Below are 17647 nucleotides of genomic sequence, written 5' to 3'. Positions count from 1 at the left end.
CTCTTGTTGCAGAGCACGGGCTCTAGGCACGTGGGCTTCAGTAGTTGTGGCTCACGGGCTCTAGAGCGCAGGCTCAGTAGTTGTGGCACACGGGCTTATTTGCTCCGCGGCATGTGGGATCTTCCTGGACCAGGGCTCGAACCCATGTCCCCTGCATTGGCAGGTGGATTCTTAACCACTGTGCCACCAGGGAAGCCCTGTATGTATCTCTTAAACAAATTTTTTTGGTGGTTGCTCTCTATGGTTTACAATGTACATCTTCAACCTTATCACAGTCTACCTTCAAATAATTTTATAGTTTTATGTCACTTCACATATAGTGAAGGAAACTTACAGAAGTGCCTTCCATTCCCTCCCTCCTGGGCTATTGTCAAACATTTTACTCTGACATATGCTATAAACTGAAGATACATTGCAATTATTTTTGCATTAATCAATGATCTTTTAAAGAGATTTAAAAGCAAGAATATCTTCTTTTCTATTTAGCCTACTATTTATCATTTCTGGTGCTCTTTATTCCTTTGTGTAGATCTAAATTTCCATCACCTTCTGCCTTTAACATTTCTTCTAGTGCAGGTCTCCTGGCAACAAATTCTTTTGGCTTTTCTTTGTCTGAAAAAGCATTTATTTTGCTTTTGTTTCTGAAAGATATTTTCATAGGGTATAGAAATCAGGTTTTATTTTCAGTAAAGATGTTGTTCCACTCTCTCTAAATTGCAAAGTTTCTGACAGGAAGAATGCTGTCATTCATATCTTTGCTCCTCTGAATATTATGACTTTTCCTCTGACCACTTTTAAGATTTTAATTTTTATCACTAGTTTTCAGCAATTTGATTATGATGCGCCCTGATGTGGTTTTCTTTAGGTTTATTCTGCTTGGAGTTTATTGAGCTTCTTCTATCTGTGAGTTGATAGTTTTCATCAATTTGGGGAATATTTCAGCCATTATTTTTTCAAAAATTTTTTCTACCTCCCTTCCTCTCCTGGGACTCAGATTTACTAGATATTGTCTCACAGGTAACTGAAGCTTTTTTTTTTTCCCTAATCTTTTTTTTTTTGACAGTTTATATTGCCATGTTTTCAATTCCCTGATCTTTTCGTCCGTGTTATCTGATTTGCTCTTAATCCCATGCAATATATTTTTCATTTCACATAATTTTTCACCTCTAGGAGTTTCAGTTGGACCTTTTTTGTATCTTCCATTTCTCCCTTCATTGTCTTTACGTTTTCTTCTACCTTCCTCAGCATGTGGAGTATGTATTCATTTTCTTGTCTGCTAAATTCCGTCATCTCTGTCATTTCTAGGGCAGTTTCTACAGATTGATTTTTCTCCTGGTTATGGGTAATATTTTCTTATTTTGATGCATATTAGTCAAGCTTTGCTTGGTTGCAGGATATTGTGAATTTTACATTTTTGGGCACTGGGTTTTATTGTAATCCTTTAAATGGTGCTCTAGGTGGTTCTGACACACAGCTTGCTTACTTACAGTCAGTCTGATTCCTGCACAGTGTGCTATAGTCCTGTTAGGTGGTGCTATGCAACAGTGAGTCTAGGGCTGATCAGGTCCCACTACTCTGACAATGTCCTTCTGAGGACCCTACTTGATGCCCTGTGTATTATGAGGTCTTTCCACTCTGGTTAGTGGGAACAGAATTCCATGAGCTCCAGGAATTTGGGGGGCTCTGGATGCCCATTGTTGTGTGTGTTCGCCTCACATCCCTCCTCTCCCAGCTTCGGGTCATTTTCTTTCACACGTGTTTTCTCTCAGCCAAAGAGTCGATCTGCAGATCTTCAGAGCTCTCTCTCTGGGCAGGTCCCTCCTCTCTGATGCTGCCTCTCAAACTCTAGCTATCTTAGCTTCCCTGAACTCCAACCTCTCAATTCAGTGCGACCACCAGGCTCTGTTTGGGTTCCCCTCCTCACACTGCAGCCTAGAAACTGCCTCCAGCTAGTAAGGTGAAGCAATCATAGGACTGACCTTGTTTTTCTCCCCCTTCTCTCAGGGACAACAGTCCTGTGCTGACTATTGTCCAAAGTCTGAAAACCACTATGTCATAGTTTGTCCAGATTTTTAGTTGTTTAAGGTAAGAGAGTAAACCTCTGGAGCCGCTATTACTCCATCATGGCCAGAAGCAGAACTTCTCTCAATGAATATTTAATTATATAATATATGACATTTTACATCATGGTGTTTTTGCTTAACAGTAGATATTGGTCATTTAAAAAATTTTGTTGCATAATTGTGGTAAACATTTTTTAAAAAATTTATTTATTTTTGGCTGCGTTGGGTCTTCGTTGCTGTGTGTGGGCTTTCTCTAGTTGCAGCAAGTGGAGGCTACCCTTTGTTGCCGTGCGCGGGCTTCTCTTGTTGTGGAGCACGGGTTCTAGGCCCACAGCCTTCAGTAGTTGCAGCACACAGGCTCAGTAGCTGTGGCGCACAGACTTAGTTGCTCTGCGGCATGTGGGATCTTCCCAGACCAGGGCTTGAACCCGTGTCCCCTGCATTGGCAGGCAGATTCTTAACCACTGCACCACCAGGGAAGCCCTGGTAAACATCATTTTAAACTGTGTATACATTCATTCACTTACCAAACAGCCACTGATTGAGTGACTCCTACACTCCAGCTCTGGATAAAGCAGATAAGATTGCCACTCTCCCAAAGCTTTTACGCTAGAGGAAGGAAGACAGGTAAAAGATAATAAACCATAGAGTGATAAGAGCTAGAAAACAGGGTGATATGTTAGAGAGTGACAAGGGCAGCTCTTGAAGATGGGTGTTTAGGGAAATCCTCTTGGGAGGTATGATGCGGGATCCAAGTCCTGAGTGATTTTAGGGGCAGCCGTGTGCAGAGTGTTACAGGCAGAGGGAAGGGAAGTGCACAAGCCCCAGGAAAGTAGCAAGCCTGTTGCACTGGAGGAACAGAGAGGAGACCAGTTTGATTAGAGCACAGTGAGCAAGGGGGGAGAGTGGTACCAGATGAACTCAGGGAGGTAGATGGAGGGGGGCAGACTTTATGGGGCAAAGAATGCCGTGCAAATGCATAATTTATTTACCTAATTATATCATTACATGCTTATTGACTTCCTTGTTCCTGTCCTGTGAAACTTTAGATTTTTGCATTTTACAGCGTTTTATCATAAATAGCATTGCAATTAAAACCTTTTTCTTTTTTCTTTTTTTTTTTCTGTACTTAGAATTATTTCAATATGGCAGAATTTCAAGACGAATTAAAGAGTCGGGGGTAGGTAGCAGAGGCGGATGGTGCGCTTGGGGTCCCTTGTACAGTCAGGGGTGTCTGCTCTCAGCTGTTGCAGGTGCTGCTGACACCTCACACCTTGGACAACGGGACCCACCTCCCCATGTGCCTGGGAATGACACCCCTCCAAGCCTACAGCCAGTGGCTGACTGGTGTGCGGATACAAAAGCACCCACCTCCTTGCCCCAATGCAGGACAACTCTGTGGTGCCATTTACACTCCAGAGTTCCTGGAAGGACCAGGTGGAGGCCATGATTCTCCTGAGGTCACATTCCTGCTTAGCTTTCCCCTTCCTTACTCTGCTCCCCTCCTTCCCTCAGATTTCTTCTGAAGCGCTCCCCCGAAGAGCCACCGGTACAGGAATCCCCACATCAGGCTCTCGCTCTAGGGAACCCCACCTAAGACAGGATATGAGCCTTCTGAAGATTCCTGATTTAGTAACTCCTTGATAAGAATAGATAGGCAGCTGAAGGATAACTAAAGGTCCTGAGGTGAAGAACTAATGGTACTGACAGCTCCATGTGGAATGAGGGTTAAGAGTCCACTGGATTTGGATGAGTTAGGAACACACGTCTGTGAAGACTTAGGAATAGCCAGACTCAACCTTCAACACCAGTAGGCCATTTGAGAACATCAGGTGAACTTGTTCCTTCTCTCAGCGACACTGAGAGCCTGCAGGTTACCTCACTGGTCCCAGAGCACATCTCCTATTTTCCTCCAGGAGTCTGTCATTTGATCCCAGAGGCCCTGTGGCTTTAAGATAAGAGGACAAGAGAACAGAAGCAGGGGTGGAAGCAGTGGTCAAAAGAAAGAAGGGGACAAATTGAGAGACGAGAAAGAGTGTTCAGAATAGAAGAGGAAAACTTAGGGTATCCTGACACTTTAATCATGATTCTTTTTTTCCTCTCTTCTACAGGAGAAGAAGGTAGTCACATGGGAAAGCTGCAGATCAGCAGTGACTATCACATACACACATACACACACACATACACAATCACTTTGCTACTCTTCCCCAGGTCCCCATCTCCCCACCATCTCCCCATCCTTTGAAGAGAGGATCTTAGATAAGGGAGCCCTGGCAGAGGGTTTGGAAGTATCCTCTTTTTTTTTTTTTTTAACATCGTTATTGGAGTATAATTGCTTTACAATGGTGTGTTAGTTTCTGCTTTATAACAAAGTGAATCAGCTATACACATACATATATCCCCATATCTCCTCCTTCTTGCGTCTCCCTCCCACCCTCCCTATCTCACCCCTCTAGGTGGTCACAAAGCACCGAGCTGATCTCCCTGTGCCATGCAGCTGCTTCCCACTAGCTATCTATTTTACATTTGGTAGTGTATATATGTCCATGCCACTCTCTCACTTTGTCACAGCTTACCCTTCCCCCTCCCCATATCCTCAAGTCCATTCTCTAGTAGGTCTGTGTCTGGAAGTACCCTCTTACTAAGAGTCTGGGCAGATTCCAACCTGGCTTCCAAAGTAGATGGTAATTCTACTGCCAATTGTTTCTGAAGAGGTTGATAACTGAAGAGTCTGAGATCTAGAATCATTAACAAATCTGACCAAGTGTCAGGAAAATGAGAAAAGACTACGTGCCAGAAGGCAGTTGGTCTTACTCTGGATTCTTGTCCTACCTCTACCCACATCAGAATGAGAATAGCAATGATTAAGTACACATCTGAATATACCCCTTACGTGCTGAACACACAGAGTCCTTCAGACTCTAAGGTGGCATGTCCCTGGAGCTGCACTTCCAAGACTGTGGATGGTCTCACTGAGCCAGTCAGGATGATGGTAATAACTAAGACTTGCACAGGAATTTACAGCTTCCAAAATACTTTCATAAATATTATATTTAGCTGCCACTCATCTGTAAGATAGCTACCCTTATTATTGTTGTTGTTTTAACTTTTTCATGATGAGTACCTTGAGATGAGTACATTGAGAGTCAGAGCAATTAAATAACTTGCCCATGATCCCAGAGCCAACAAGAAGCAATTCTTTTCTATAATACTGAGTCTAAATCCTGTACAGTTCTTACTCTATTCACCTGCCTTGTCCCCTTCTCTGCTCACTGGAGTCTTCTTACATCTTGCTGTTCAGGGCTAAGAGTTCTAAGATCCTAGAATGGGCAATAAGGAGTTGGTTATCCACGGGATCCTGAAAGCCTACTCTCTCTCTCAAGAGGACCTTCCCACGCTTGCTGGAAGAAGGGCATGATAGCTCATTCTTTTTTATTTTAAGATGCAGCTCCCAACTTCCTGAACTTAAGAAGAACTTCTTTTTCCGCGTGATTTGCACCTCTGTTGCTCCCAAGATGGCAGGCCTCTTCACACCAACGGGAAGATGGCAAGATGTATGAACCTATCCCTGCAAGTGTAATCACTGCCTCCCCTGGGCATGCAGGAAGTGAGTATGGGTATCTCCGGCCACTGTAAATGTTGAGCTCATTGTTTTGTAACCTGCGCCACTGGCTCCCCTTTACTCCCCCACCTGCAGAGCTGCCTGTCTAACTAATCTGGGCTGATGGAATGCCATTTCTTTCTCTCCTTACCCTAAATGAAGTATCATTAGGAACGTAAAGGCTCTGCCTAAAACAAATCACCTAACATATTCCAGAGACAAATTTAAATTATTTAAATTATTTTTTTAGATAATGTGTCCTGTCGTATTATCCAAACCATTGCTGCTTCCCCTAGCAAGAATAATTGAGAATTGACACAAAAAGAAACTCACCTGAAGCCAGGGCTTAAGCTGACTTGCAGAACACGTGTAAAGCCTGCCATGGAAGGAAGTCTACAGTGATAGCATTTGGGAGAATTTATCATCCCGAGGGATATGGTGGTAGTAATTTCAGCATTTGCAAGCTGTGACTCACAGCAGAGCATGCTACGTGGTGGGGATAGACCTAGCTCTGGATTGGATGACTTTCCCAGGTGAACTCACCCAGCAGGCCTGGGAAGCTCCATAATCTCATCAGGGCGTGGTTACCATTGCCAGTGATCAAAAACGCCCTGCTGAGATTCCCAGGCTGGGACTTGTGGGCACAAGACTCCTCGAGAAAAGGATATAGAAGAGCCTCTAGACCAGAGGCCCCTTCCCCAGCTCACAGGAACTGAGGCGGCTTAGTCAGGGAGGGAGGGGCAGGGATGGAGGAGGACTGCTGGTTGGCCCACCCCCTACAGCAGTATGCCTGCCATGCCTTGGCACCAGAAGTGGGCTAAACAGCCATGTCCGTGCCTGCAGGTCTGTTGGCTAACCTAAGAGGTCCCTTGAGGGTGATTAGAGCTAGAAGATTCTGCTTCTCTGTCAGCAACACTGAGCACAGATTCTGCAGGCAACCAGGCAGAGATACAAGGAAAAGAAGTGGTGGTTCCTCTAGGAACGGCTGTGGTAATGCGGGGAGAGTTCTGGGTCAAATGCCAAAGACCAGGAGATTTAGGAACAGGCTGTGGAGGTGATCAGTGAACTAGAGTTCCTCCCATTCCTAACATTCTGTGATTCCAGTTTATGGGAGGAGACTGGATAAACATACATCGAAAGTATACAAATGCTAAGCTCTAGGAAGTGTAGCGGTGGAGTCAAGACTTTGCCTTGCGCATGATCTTTATAGACCAGTGACAGCGGGGCTGAAGACTGGACACCACGGACGGAGGGCGTGAGAAAAGATAGGTGATTCTAGCTGAAATATCAGAGAGAATTGCTGATAGAACAGATTGGAAGGGGAAAACTCTATAAAAAGAACTCTTTCTTTTTTTTTTTTTTAAACTCGAGGCTGAAAATCTCTTTTCTCCTGGGGAGAGAGATTCTGCTATTGCTTCAGCCAAGATGTGAATTTCCTGAAGGAGGAGATGACTGAGGTGTTCCTGGTGGAAAGGTGGCTGCTGGTGAGAGAGGGGTGGGTGCAGGGGATTCAGGGCTGATTTAGGCCTTGCCCGCAGTGATTCAGGCAGCCCAGGACCCTGCCTCCTGTGGGTGAAAATCCTGAGATAGGTCCTCCCATGAAGACACGCAGGCGGTTACCATGTGGATGGTCTGAGATGTTTCTGCGACTGCTTAGTAAATGTCCCAAGGGAAAATCATTTGGCGGTTAAGCTAGGGAAGGGGACAGGTATGATGTTCTAAAGCTAAGCAGATTCGTGCAGGGCCAGGAGGGTGTTCTAGAAAAGGAAATTTCTAATCGGCTTCACTGAGGAAGGGGAGCTGTCTTCTGTCTCATGCATGATCTGCAAATGTATCTCTGTGTACACTTACCTCACCTGCAGTGGTGGTACTGTTACCAGCTCCAGTCCTTGGACTCTTTAATCAGGGTAAACTGATAAGAGACCAGATGAGAAATTCAGGCAAGGCTTTACTTGGACTCATGCTGCAACAGGAGGGAGAGAAAACAAATAACAGGTTCCCTTACTCGCTCCCGGAGGAGGGTGGGCTGGTTCCTTAAATGGGGTGAGAGTGGGGGCAGATTGGTGGGTTGGGCCGGAGGGATGGCTTAGGTGGTCTGCCACCCGCTTGGTGGTGCTGTGCGCACGGATCATGCGCAGTACCCTGCTTTTGCTCCCGGCACCTCAGAAGTGGCGGTTGGTTTGTGGCCTTTTTGTATCTTGTTCATAATTGCCCGGACTGCTCGTGCACGCAGTTGTTTTTAGTCTCTTATCGTTTCTTTGTATTCTGTTGCTTGAGGAGACATTTGTCCAGGTGCAAGCACTGCAGCAAAGGGTCCCAGGTCCCAGCCTATCTCAGTACAGCTTTTAAGCATTCAGGTTGATTGAATCTCCTTTGATGGGTCAGAGTGAGCTGAGGGGGTTTACTGAGCTCCTACTGCCCGAGGAGGCTGGGTAGTATGTAGGAAAGCCCCCGGGTTGCCAGAAAGATCTGGGTTCACGTCGTGCCTGGGCCACGTATTAGTCGTGTCTTCTTGAATATGTTGCTTGACCTCTCTGATTCCACAGAGTCCTTAATTATAAAACGGGGACAGTCGTTCCACAGGGTTGGACTGAGAATTAAGTGCGATAATATACAGCACTGGGACAAAAGTAGCTCCAGTTATTTCACTTCTGTGAGTGTCAGAAACACAGTGGGAGGGCAGGACCTGAGATGAAGGTAGATTAAGGCGATGGATGAACAGGTGTGCCCAACTTGGGGCCTTAACTGTGCTTTCCTCTAATGCAGTGCCATGTGGAAGGGAACTAAACCAACCTGAACCCAGGGTGCCTTACCAAGATGGCGGGCCCTCACTCCAGAGACCTCTCCACGAAGAACCGGTGACAGGCCCGGGACACATGAGCCATGCAACCTATGCCTCAGCACTGTGTTTGGCAAACAGGATCTCCCTGGGAACTCCCACTAAGCCCAGGCTCTCTGGCTCTGCCTGGACAACACAACATAAACATAGCATTAAGGTCAAGAGGCGGTGCCTTGGCCCTGTCTGTGGTGTGTCTCCTTGGCTTTAACGATATGGGCTGTGAAATGAAAAATAATTTCAAAAGGGAAAATATTAGTTAAGATCATGTGAACAAACTTCCAGTAGACAGACTTTCATTTTTCTTCTTCTTTCAGTCCTATTTGTGTGTTCTTGTATGAGACTATGTCTGCCAGGGCTTAAATATGTCAAGCAAGAAACAGGAATAATAAGTTCTGGGTTCCAGCTCCAGCTTTTATTAACTGAGAGAGACCTTGGGCTAATCCTTTAATCTTTTTAAGCCTCAATGATCTCATCTGTAAAACGGGGAGACTAGTGCTTCTCTTAAACTGTTGTGGTTAGAATCAAATAAAACAATGAGTGTTTTATTAAAACAAATAAAAGCCCTTAATGAACTGAGGGCAAAAGTGATACAAATGGAAGCTCGTTTTTGCATGTCGAATGTTCATTGATCGTCTGCTTGAAGCGTCTGTAATTACTGGGTTGACTTCCTAGGCTATCTAATGATATCTTGGCAGACATCTGAGCCTGCCCTTTCACCTCTGCTCGTTCAATCCCTACCTCAGTCTCACCCCTCCAACAGGTCAAAAGAACTGAGACACTGTTGACCCATTGTGCCTGGGGCAGGTTGGATGTTCCTGAATGGTCATTAAGCGCTCTTAGGGACAGAGGTGTTGTGACAACTCGCTGGTGTGAGTGTGGGGAGCTTTTCTGTGCTTGCCTTGCAAACCCTCTCAAGGCTCACGTTGCCCCAGCCTTTCTCTCAACAAGGGCAACAAAAGAAAAGAAGAAAGATTCACGGGACACAGGGAATGGGATGCTGACTGCCATGGCCTCCAAGTTTCCCCACCCACAAACTCTCCATCAAACACTTGAATACGCAAGAAAGAAATGATAGCCTCTCAGGTTCTCTCTCTTTACTTTTCTCCTCATGCACTCCCGTCTCAAACACTGCAAAGATTTTAGAGAACAGGGCTATAGCTACACAGCCTGAAAGCCAAAGAGAGGGTGCAACTCCCAACCATTCTGCGTGAATGGGAGTTTACTCTCTCTTGCTCATCTTGCTTTGAGCATAAACTATCTTATCCTATCGATTTTTTCATTAAAAAATTAAAACCATTTTCGAACTGTAAAACAATACATACTTGTAGAAAATGTAGAAAATAAAAGAAGCGATAAAGAAGAAAATTACCCATAATTCCACCATTACTAACATCTTGAGTGTCTTTCCTTTCAGTGTTTTCTCAGCCACAGAATGTGGGTGGTGTGTGTACAGTTTTGTGTACTTTTTCACTTAATGTTATGACATGAAAAATTTCCCATGATGCTAAAATTCTCAGAAAACAGGATTTCAATGGCTGAGTAAGTTCTGTCATACAGATGAATCACAGATTATTTAGCCGATTCCCTATTGTTCAACACTGAGGCTGTTTTAATTTTTTCCATTAAAAATAACACTGCTATTAATATCCCTGTACATGTGTCCATGTCTCTGATTATTTCCTTAATATAAATTGCCAGAAATAGAACCACTGTGTCAAAAGAGTAAGAATGTTTCTGAAAGTTTGATCTATGCTGCCAAACTGCCCTCAAGAAAATACGTACCAATTTACCCTACCAGTAAGAGTGCATAATAGTACTCATTTCCCCACACCCCCAACAAAGCTGCATGTTATCTCCATTTTAATCCTTGCTATTTTAGTAAGTGAAAACTGATTTGCTTTATTTATTTTTATGTAGCAATCCTACCTTATCATTCCAGCCATGACACTCATTTGTATGTTTGCTACCTGTTTATTTTGTATGCCTTGCCTACCTCCAAACAGAATCTGAAGTCGTGCCAACTAGGTAATAAGCCCTTAAAATTTTCCCAGTAATTTTCCCTCTTTGTAGCTTCTATGACTTGCACAGTGGTCTTCACATATTCAATATTTGATACATGTTTACAGGTGAAACATATAGAGATGTTCACTAACAGAATCTTCTCTCTTTTTGCTATGTGTATGGCCCCATTATGTCCTTTTCTCTCAATCTTCATTGCTCTTACATTTAATCTTTTTTTTTTTTACACAATCTTAAATGCATATAATTATTTAGTGGTTTTTAGGAGAAAAAAACAAAATATAAATAAACAAAAAACCCCTCTGTCTCCTCAATTGGATTGTCAGTCACTTGAGGGCAGGGGATACATGCCTTTTATTTATCTTAGAAGAAATGAGTATAGCATCAAGCACACGTGGACATTTAATTTTTCATACATTAATTCACTTATTTAACAAGCATTATTGAGCATCTGTTAATACGTCAGGCACTGCACTCAGTGTTGAAGAAACTAGCTCCCAGTCTGATAGAAGGAGTGGGATATGGTGGCATGCAGGATGCTATGAGAGCATTAAGGAGGGACCTCAAACCCAGATTGGAGGAATCAAGGAGGGCTTCCTGAAGGAGATGGTGGCTAACAGGAGCTAGCTGATAAACAATATGGCTGAGGGGATGGGTGTTTCAGGAAGAGAAAGCAGCACATGTGAAGTTATAGTCTACAAAGTATGATGCTTCGAGGAATTTACTACTGACTTAACATATCCAGAACTTAGAGAGGGACAGAGAAAATGCAGGAAATGAGGCTGGAGAGTTGGGCAAATGCACAACGAGGATAAAATTGACCAGTTTGCGGCTTCACCAGTCAGTGTATATAGTGGCAATCCCACTGGCATCAATACCCAGTTCTCACATGCTCTGTATCCCGCCAGCTTGACTTAAAGGAAGCCAAGATCCTTGGAAGAAATCAAAGTTATTTTCAGCGTCTTTCCCATCAAGTATTTAGGGGACTCTTTGGGGAGTACTTCCACGTTTCAATGAAACAATCTAGGTTATCATTTACTACGAAGTCTAGCCAGGCTGGAATTCTGCAGTCCCAAGCCTTAGTGCTTCAACAAGGGTGCCGGGCTTCCCTGGTGGCGCAGTGGTTGAGAGTCTGCCTGCCAATGCAGGGGACACGGGTTCGGGCCCTGGTCTGGGAAGATCCCACATGCCGCGGAGCAACTGGGCCCCTGAGCCACAACTACTGAGCCTGCGCGTCTGGAGCTTGTGCTCCGCAACAAGAGAGGCCGCGACAGTTGAGAGGCCTGCGCACCGCGATGAAGAGTGGCTCCCGCTTGCCGCAACTAGAGAAAGCCCTCGCACAGAAACGAAGACCCAACACAGCCTAAATAAATAAATAGCGTTCCCTTTAAAAAAAAAAAAAAAAAAAACAAGGGTGCCAACGCAAGGCTGGAACAAATACCTAGCAGTTTATGGAGCTCCATAACGTGGAAATCAGAGCATCGCTGCTGCATCTGAAGACCAGAGATTATTGCCACTGGTCTGGCAAAATGTGAAGGAAAATGCTCTTACCAGTACAGTTCAAACAAGGGTTCTGTGAAGGCTGCTCAACTTCACAGAAATAGCTCTTTAAATGTCCACACAAGGCCCTTCCTTCCAGGAGCCACACGTGCTGCCAAAGCAGCTAGGGGAAGCAAGTTCCAGTGTTAGCCTCCACAGTGAACCCAGAACACCATTCCCCTTGGGCACTCTGGCCCAAATGCTAGATTGATTCAAGAGGCCAGATGCCTTCTTCTCTATGATGACTGAGTTCTCAGGGCCCCCACTACCTATAATCATGCCTCCCTCAGGGCCATCCCAGTCCATCAGGTGCCTGAATCCAACCAGGAATAAGGTTTAGACTCTCTCTCATAGGTTGTACTGTTCAACTTCTGCGTAAATCAGTGGGTGTAAATGGATACACGAAGGGAAGGCAGTTGCCCAGCCATTCTTATCAAAGGCATCTGAACACCATCTCCTGCCCAGACAACACACCTGGCTTTGTTAAAGTACATAGACTTTATTCTGCAGGCAAAGAGGATCCAATAAAGTTATCATATAGTATATTAGTATACAAATTGCACTATACTAATTAATGATTAATTTCCACAATATGCACAGAGCTCTCAGAAACTGGTTAGGAAAGACAAACCTGGTAGAAATGGGTAAATGATATGAATATGCGATTCACAGAAGAGAAAATCTAAATGTCCAGTAATGTACTTAAAATATGCTAATGAAAATTAAAGCAATAATGTAATTTTATTTTATACCCTTCAGGTTGGTAAAAATTAAGAATGATAATATCTACTGCTGGTGAAAATGAAGAAGAAATACTTGACATTGCTCGATGAAATGTGAATTGCTACAAACTTTTTGGCAATCAGGCAAAGACTATAAAAATTTAACGCATATGCCCTTCATCCCAGCAATGCCATTGCTGGTAGTCTACTCTATAGAAGCACAGTTAACCCTTGAACAATATGAGTTTGAACTTTGTGGACCCACTTATATGTGGGTTTTTTTTCCACAGTAAATACTGTAGTAGTAAACGATCTACGGTTGGTTGAATCCGCGGATACGGAAGAACCGCGTATATAGAGGAACTACGTGTATATGGAAAACAAACCGTAAGTTATATGCAGATTTTGGACTGTATGGAGAACTGCTGTCCCTAATCCCCGTGTTGTTCAAGGGTCAGCTGTAAAAGCAGGGCACAAAGGATACATATACAAAGGTGTTTATTGCTGCATTGTTTGTGGTTGGCAAAACACTGAAAACAAAGTGAACGCCCACCATTAGGGCATTGAATCACACCATTAGGGGACTGAATAAATTATGATGTACACACGCCATGGGGAATTGTTTAGCCATTTAAAAATATAAGTTAGATCTATACTGACTGACTTGGAGGAATTTCCATGAAGTGTGATTAAGTGGGAAAAGCTATATGCAAAGGTGTATATGTACTCAGATCCAATTTTTAGACAATGAAGACATCTACTGCTAGCAAAACAACAACCCTAAAATCTTGTGGGTGGATGTGTATTTTTCCTGTCCTGTCTTGCAGATAGGAGTGACCAATGAGATATAAGTGGAAGTTTTGGATGGAGTGTTTGCTGAAGTTCTTTTTTACTCCTGGTCTTCCCCTTTTCTTATCTGAAATAAGGATGTGTGATAGCTGGCACTTTTACAGTCATTTAATGGCTTTGAAGATATGACAGTGTGAAAGATTACAAGGCAGACAGTTGGAAGGAACGGCTCCCTGATCACTTTATGGAGCCCTGGACTTTGTACATACAAGAATAAAACCTCAAGTCATTAAATATCTGTAGTTTGGTCACTATAATGAGGAGCCAAACACAATTATGATTATATGAGCATGAAGAAAAGGTATGAATGTATACATACCAAGTTCTTAGCATTGATTACTTGTGGTGTGGGTGCAGAGAGTAGAGAAAGAGAGAGGAAGGTACAAAAAAAGTATTTAAATAAAAGGTGCCCTTTATTCAAAGCAAAACAACATTATGATATAATTCCATTTGTTTCCAATCATATATCCACTCTTCCCAGGCCCTCTTTGTTCCTACTTAAAATTATTCCTCTCTCAGGGCCATCCTGTAATATCTGAATCCCCGTGAGGGACAAGGTTTACACCCTTTTATCATATGATTGATCAACATAAAAAGGTTCCTGAAAGGATGACCATCAAAACATTAATGGAGGAATGGGGATAATCTCAGGGTAGGGTGATTTCAGGTGATCATTTCTTTCTTCCTTATATTTGTATGATTATTTTAATTTTTATATTGATCTTGTATTATTTATATAATCAGGAAATAACCCAACAATGCTATTTTCACTGTGGGACAATGAAAATAAAGCAAAGGTTGAAGTGAGGCAAGATTGGAGGCAAGATCAACTATGAGGGCATTTTAATAATTCAGTTAAGACATGACGATGAGTTGGAGACAATTGGAGATGGAGAGATGTAGAAAGATTTAAAAAATAGTAAGGAGGTAGAATCAATAGGATATAGTGATTGATTGGAAGAAGAGGAGAAGGCAAGATTTCTAGGTTAAATGAGTGGATGGAGAGGTGTGCCATTCCCTGAAATGAGGAACAAAGGAGGAAAAGCAACTGAGTGGAGGACATGTAACATCTTCAAAATACCGATGCCTAAGCTCAGTATCTGAATCACAATCTCTAGGCACGTATTGCAGGTGATTCCAAGGCACAGCCAGGGCTGAGAAACACTGGTAAAGACCCCAACAGAGGGCTGAGGACCAGAGGACCAGGAAGTTTGAGCCTAAGAAAACATGGTCAGAGGAGAAGGAGGAAAGCAAAGGAGAATATGTCCTGGAAATCAACTAGAGGACGTTTCTGATACTTAGCACTGTGCTCGGTGCATCACTGGTGCTCAATAAATATTATTGACTAAATGACAGAAGGAAGGGACAATGGTGTCAAATATTGCTAAGGACTCCAGAAAGAGAAGAGTTGTAAAGTGCCCGTTGCAGTTAGCATCAAAGAGGTTACCTTTCACTCTTGTGGGGTTGGTTTGTGCTGTTGAGTAGTGAGGAGTGAGAGCAAAAGGGCCATGGTTGACAACTAAATGGATGGTGACACACCATTATATCAAAAATCTTGGTTATGCCTCAGAACGCACATTTCTAAAACATATTTTACGATATTGAAAAATGCTCAGTCTACCTATAATATATAATTTTGATTAGAGGCATGAAGAGCTGATTTAAGAGCTTATGTTCTGGAGCTAGACTTCCTGGGCCTGAATATAGTCTAAGCCAGTGACTCGATTGATGTGCAACTGTGGGTAAGTCCATCACTGGATCATGGTAAGCCTCGGACACAGCAAGCACCCAGGGAAATGTCAGCTATTAAATGTTAGACATAGATATACACACACGGAAATCTGAAAATGAGTGGCAAGATTATAAAATTCTTTCCTGTATAGTTTTGTACAAATATTCTGTAATAAACACTTACTAGTTTTATAATTAGAGAAACATGTAAAATAATATTTAAAAACAACAAAAAAACTTTGCTGTTAAAGGAAAGATAAAGAAAAGGCAATAGCTAAAGGATGTAGGATTGACGTTTCACGTGCTCATGACATTTGACTGTTCATGGCTTTTGGGAAAGAGCCTGAAAGGGGTTGAGCGTGGTAACTGCAGCAACAATGTTTCTGAGAGGGAGAGGGAAGTGAGTATGAGAGCAGTTGGAGGACTTAGCCTTAGACAGGACATGTCTTTCTGTGATTGGGGAGGAAAGAAGTGGTGAATACGTATAAATGCAATAATTTGTAGGTGCAGAGAGACACAGGAGGTGGAAGAAGTTCTTGACCGATAGTCTTTGTGTCTATTACTGAAGCCATCAAGGCTGTCTTCAGAGAGGGGAGATTTTGAATAGCCACCATAGGGAATGAAGGAGGAAACTGACACACGGAGACATCCAAGCGCCTGGCTTTGGATGGAGACGTGACCCTACCATGGCCCTGACCTGTGTCACCTCCAGTGTAGCAGATGTACCCACTGTTCTGTCACACAGTTTTGGCGTACTTACAGCTTGCTCTGGATTTGTCTCTCAGAACCCCATGGCTTCTAGGTTCAGGAACTTGCAAAAGCTCCATCTGTGCCTTTTCTCTTTGATACCTGTGCTATCTGATCATGAAAGAGTCATTTTAGGACAGGGGTTTGCCTTGGAATCTGACTTCCTGATGATTTTTGATTAGAGGCCAGTATTATATTCAGTCTGTGTATGAGCATGCATGTGCTTCCTTCACTTCTACTATTAAGGATTTAATTTACTGGAGGGGAAGCACCTGTAATCGCTGTTTGGAAAAATGTCTGCTGAATGGCAATCCTCCCAGATGTGACCCACTTAACAATAAAAGTTCTAATGGAATCAGGTCTCACTGTAGCCCAGTTTACGTATAGATATAATCAGACATTTGGCTAACTAGCTGGAAACGACTGGGCCCTCCAGAATGCTTAATCCCCCCCATACATATTCTCTAATTTTATCAGAATCTCTGATGTTTCCACCCCTCCATTTTCTACCAATTCAGCATACCTCCTGGCATATTTTCCTTCTACATCCTGCTGGAAATTCATGGCATATCCTCTGCCATTCTTAGCATCCAAGCTCCCTGATTTTCCTGTCACATCTTCTTTATAGTTCATCACCCTTGGATTAATCTAGCCATTTCCTCTTCTTCTATGTCAGGCCTACTGAGCCCTTCATCAGGGCCTAGGTTTTTACTCCAGTATGATGAGCAGGGATTAGAGGGGAAGGATTCGCCCTTGATGTCACTGGTGGGAATCAGTGACTGCAGGACCGAGGACTGGCCCCAGAGTAGCCAGGACATTGGTTACATGCAAGGGAATTGAGCAAAAATGTTATATATTGAGGATAATGAAAGTCACTCATTGCTAATGAAAAGAGTTACAAATATGAAAAGGGGAAGGCTAAGATAAACCCTGTGATATTGAATTGAGATTGGAGGTATTGGTGAGAACTCATGGTTTTTAGTAGATAGACAAACATGGAAATAGATATAGATGAGCATGGGTGTATATATATATATGTGTGTGTGTGTGTGTGTGTGTGTGTGTGTGTGTGTGTGTATACATTTCCTAGCTCTGTCCACTGAGAGGACAGGGGCCTAGAAGTAATAAATGACACTCTAGGAGCAATGAGCACACTGAATACCCAGATCCTGGTTTATGAATATCACCTTCCACTAAAAGGAATCAAGCCTCCTTGGAGAAATGGCTAATTTGGGGGCCAGGGCAGGGAAGTATGAGTCTAGAGCCTGTTACCAAAAGTAACAAAGTGCTCAGAGAACGATGGGGACATACCAAGAGGACATAGGAGATAACTTGAAGAGATAACTTCTACTGGTCACATGTGTGGACAATTTGAAGATCAAAAAAATAATAGTAGTAATAGATTATAAGTCATTGAATAAAATAGGAATCTATGAGTCTACACAACTGACTTTAACCAAAAATTAACAATTTGTGGGGCTTATAAAGTATGTAGAAATAATTAAGTGTATTACAGTAGCACAAGAGCCAGAAAGGG

The 17647-nt window shown here is 43.1% G+C and overlaps 1 long non-coding RNA gene across 2 annotated transcripts; it reads right to left on the bottom strand.

The window, feature by feature from the left end:
* Positions 1-945: 945 nt before the first annotated feature.
* LOC309665717 lies at positions 946-6502 on the bottom strand. Of its 2 annotated transcripts, XR_014266647.1 has the most exons (3): positions 5998-6502; positions 2591-2672; positions 946-2500 (listed from the first exon to the last, which is right to left on the bottom strand). It is a non-coding gene; the product is annotated as an uncharacterized lncRNA (long non-coding RNA). The 2 variants fall into 2 exon arrangements; XR_014266646.1 differs by having other exon boundaries at positions 946-2672.
* Positions 6503-17647: the final 11145 nt, after the last annotated feature.

The sequence above is a fragment of the Balaenoptera physalus genome (assembly GCF_965194825.1).
Source record: "Balaenoptera physalus genome assembly, chromosome: 1".
Lineage (NCBI taxonomy): Eukaryota > Metazoa > Chordata > Mammalia > Artiodactyla > Balaenopteridae > Balaenoptera > Balaenoptera physalus.
The sequence above is the reverse complement of the archived record's forward strand: the minus strand, read 5'-3'. Positions and strand labels throughout refer to the sequence as shown.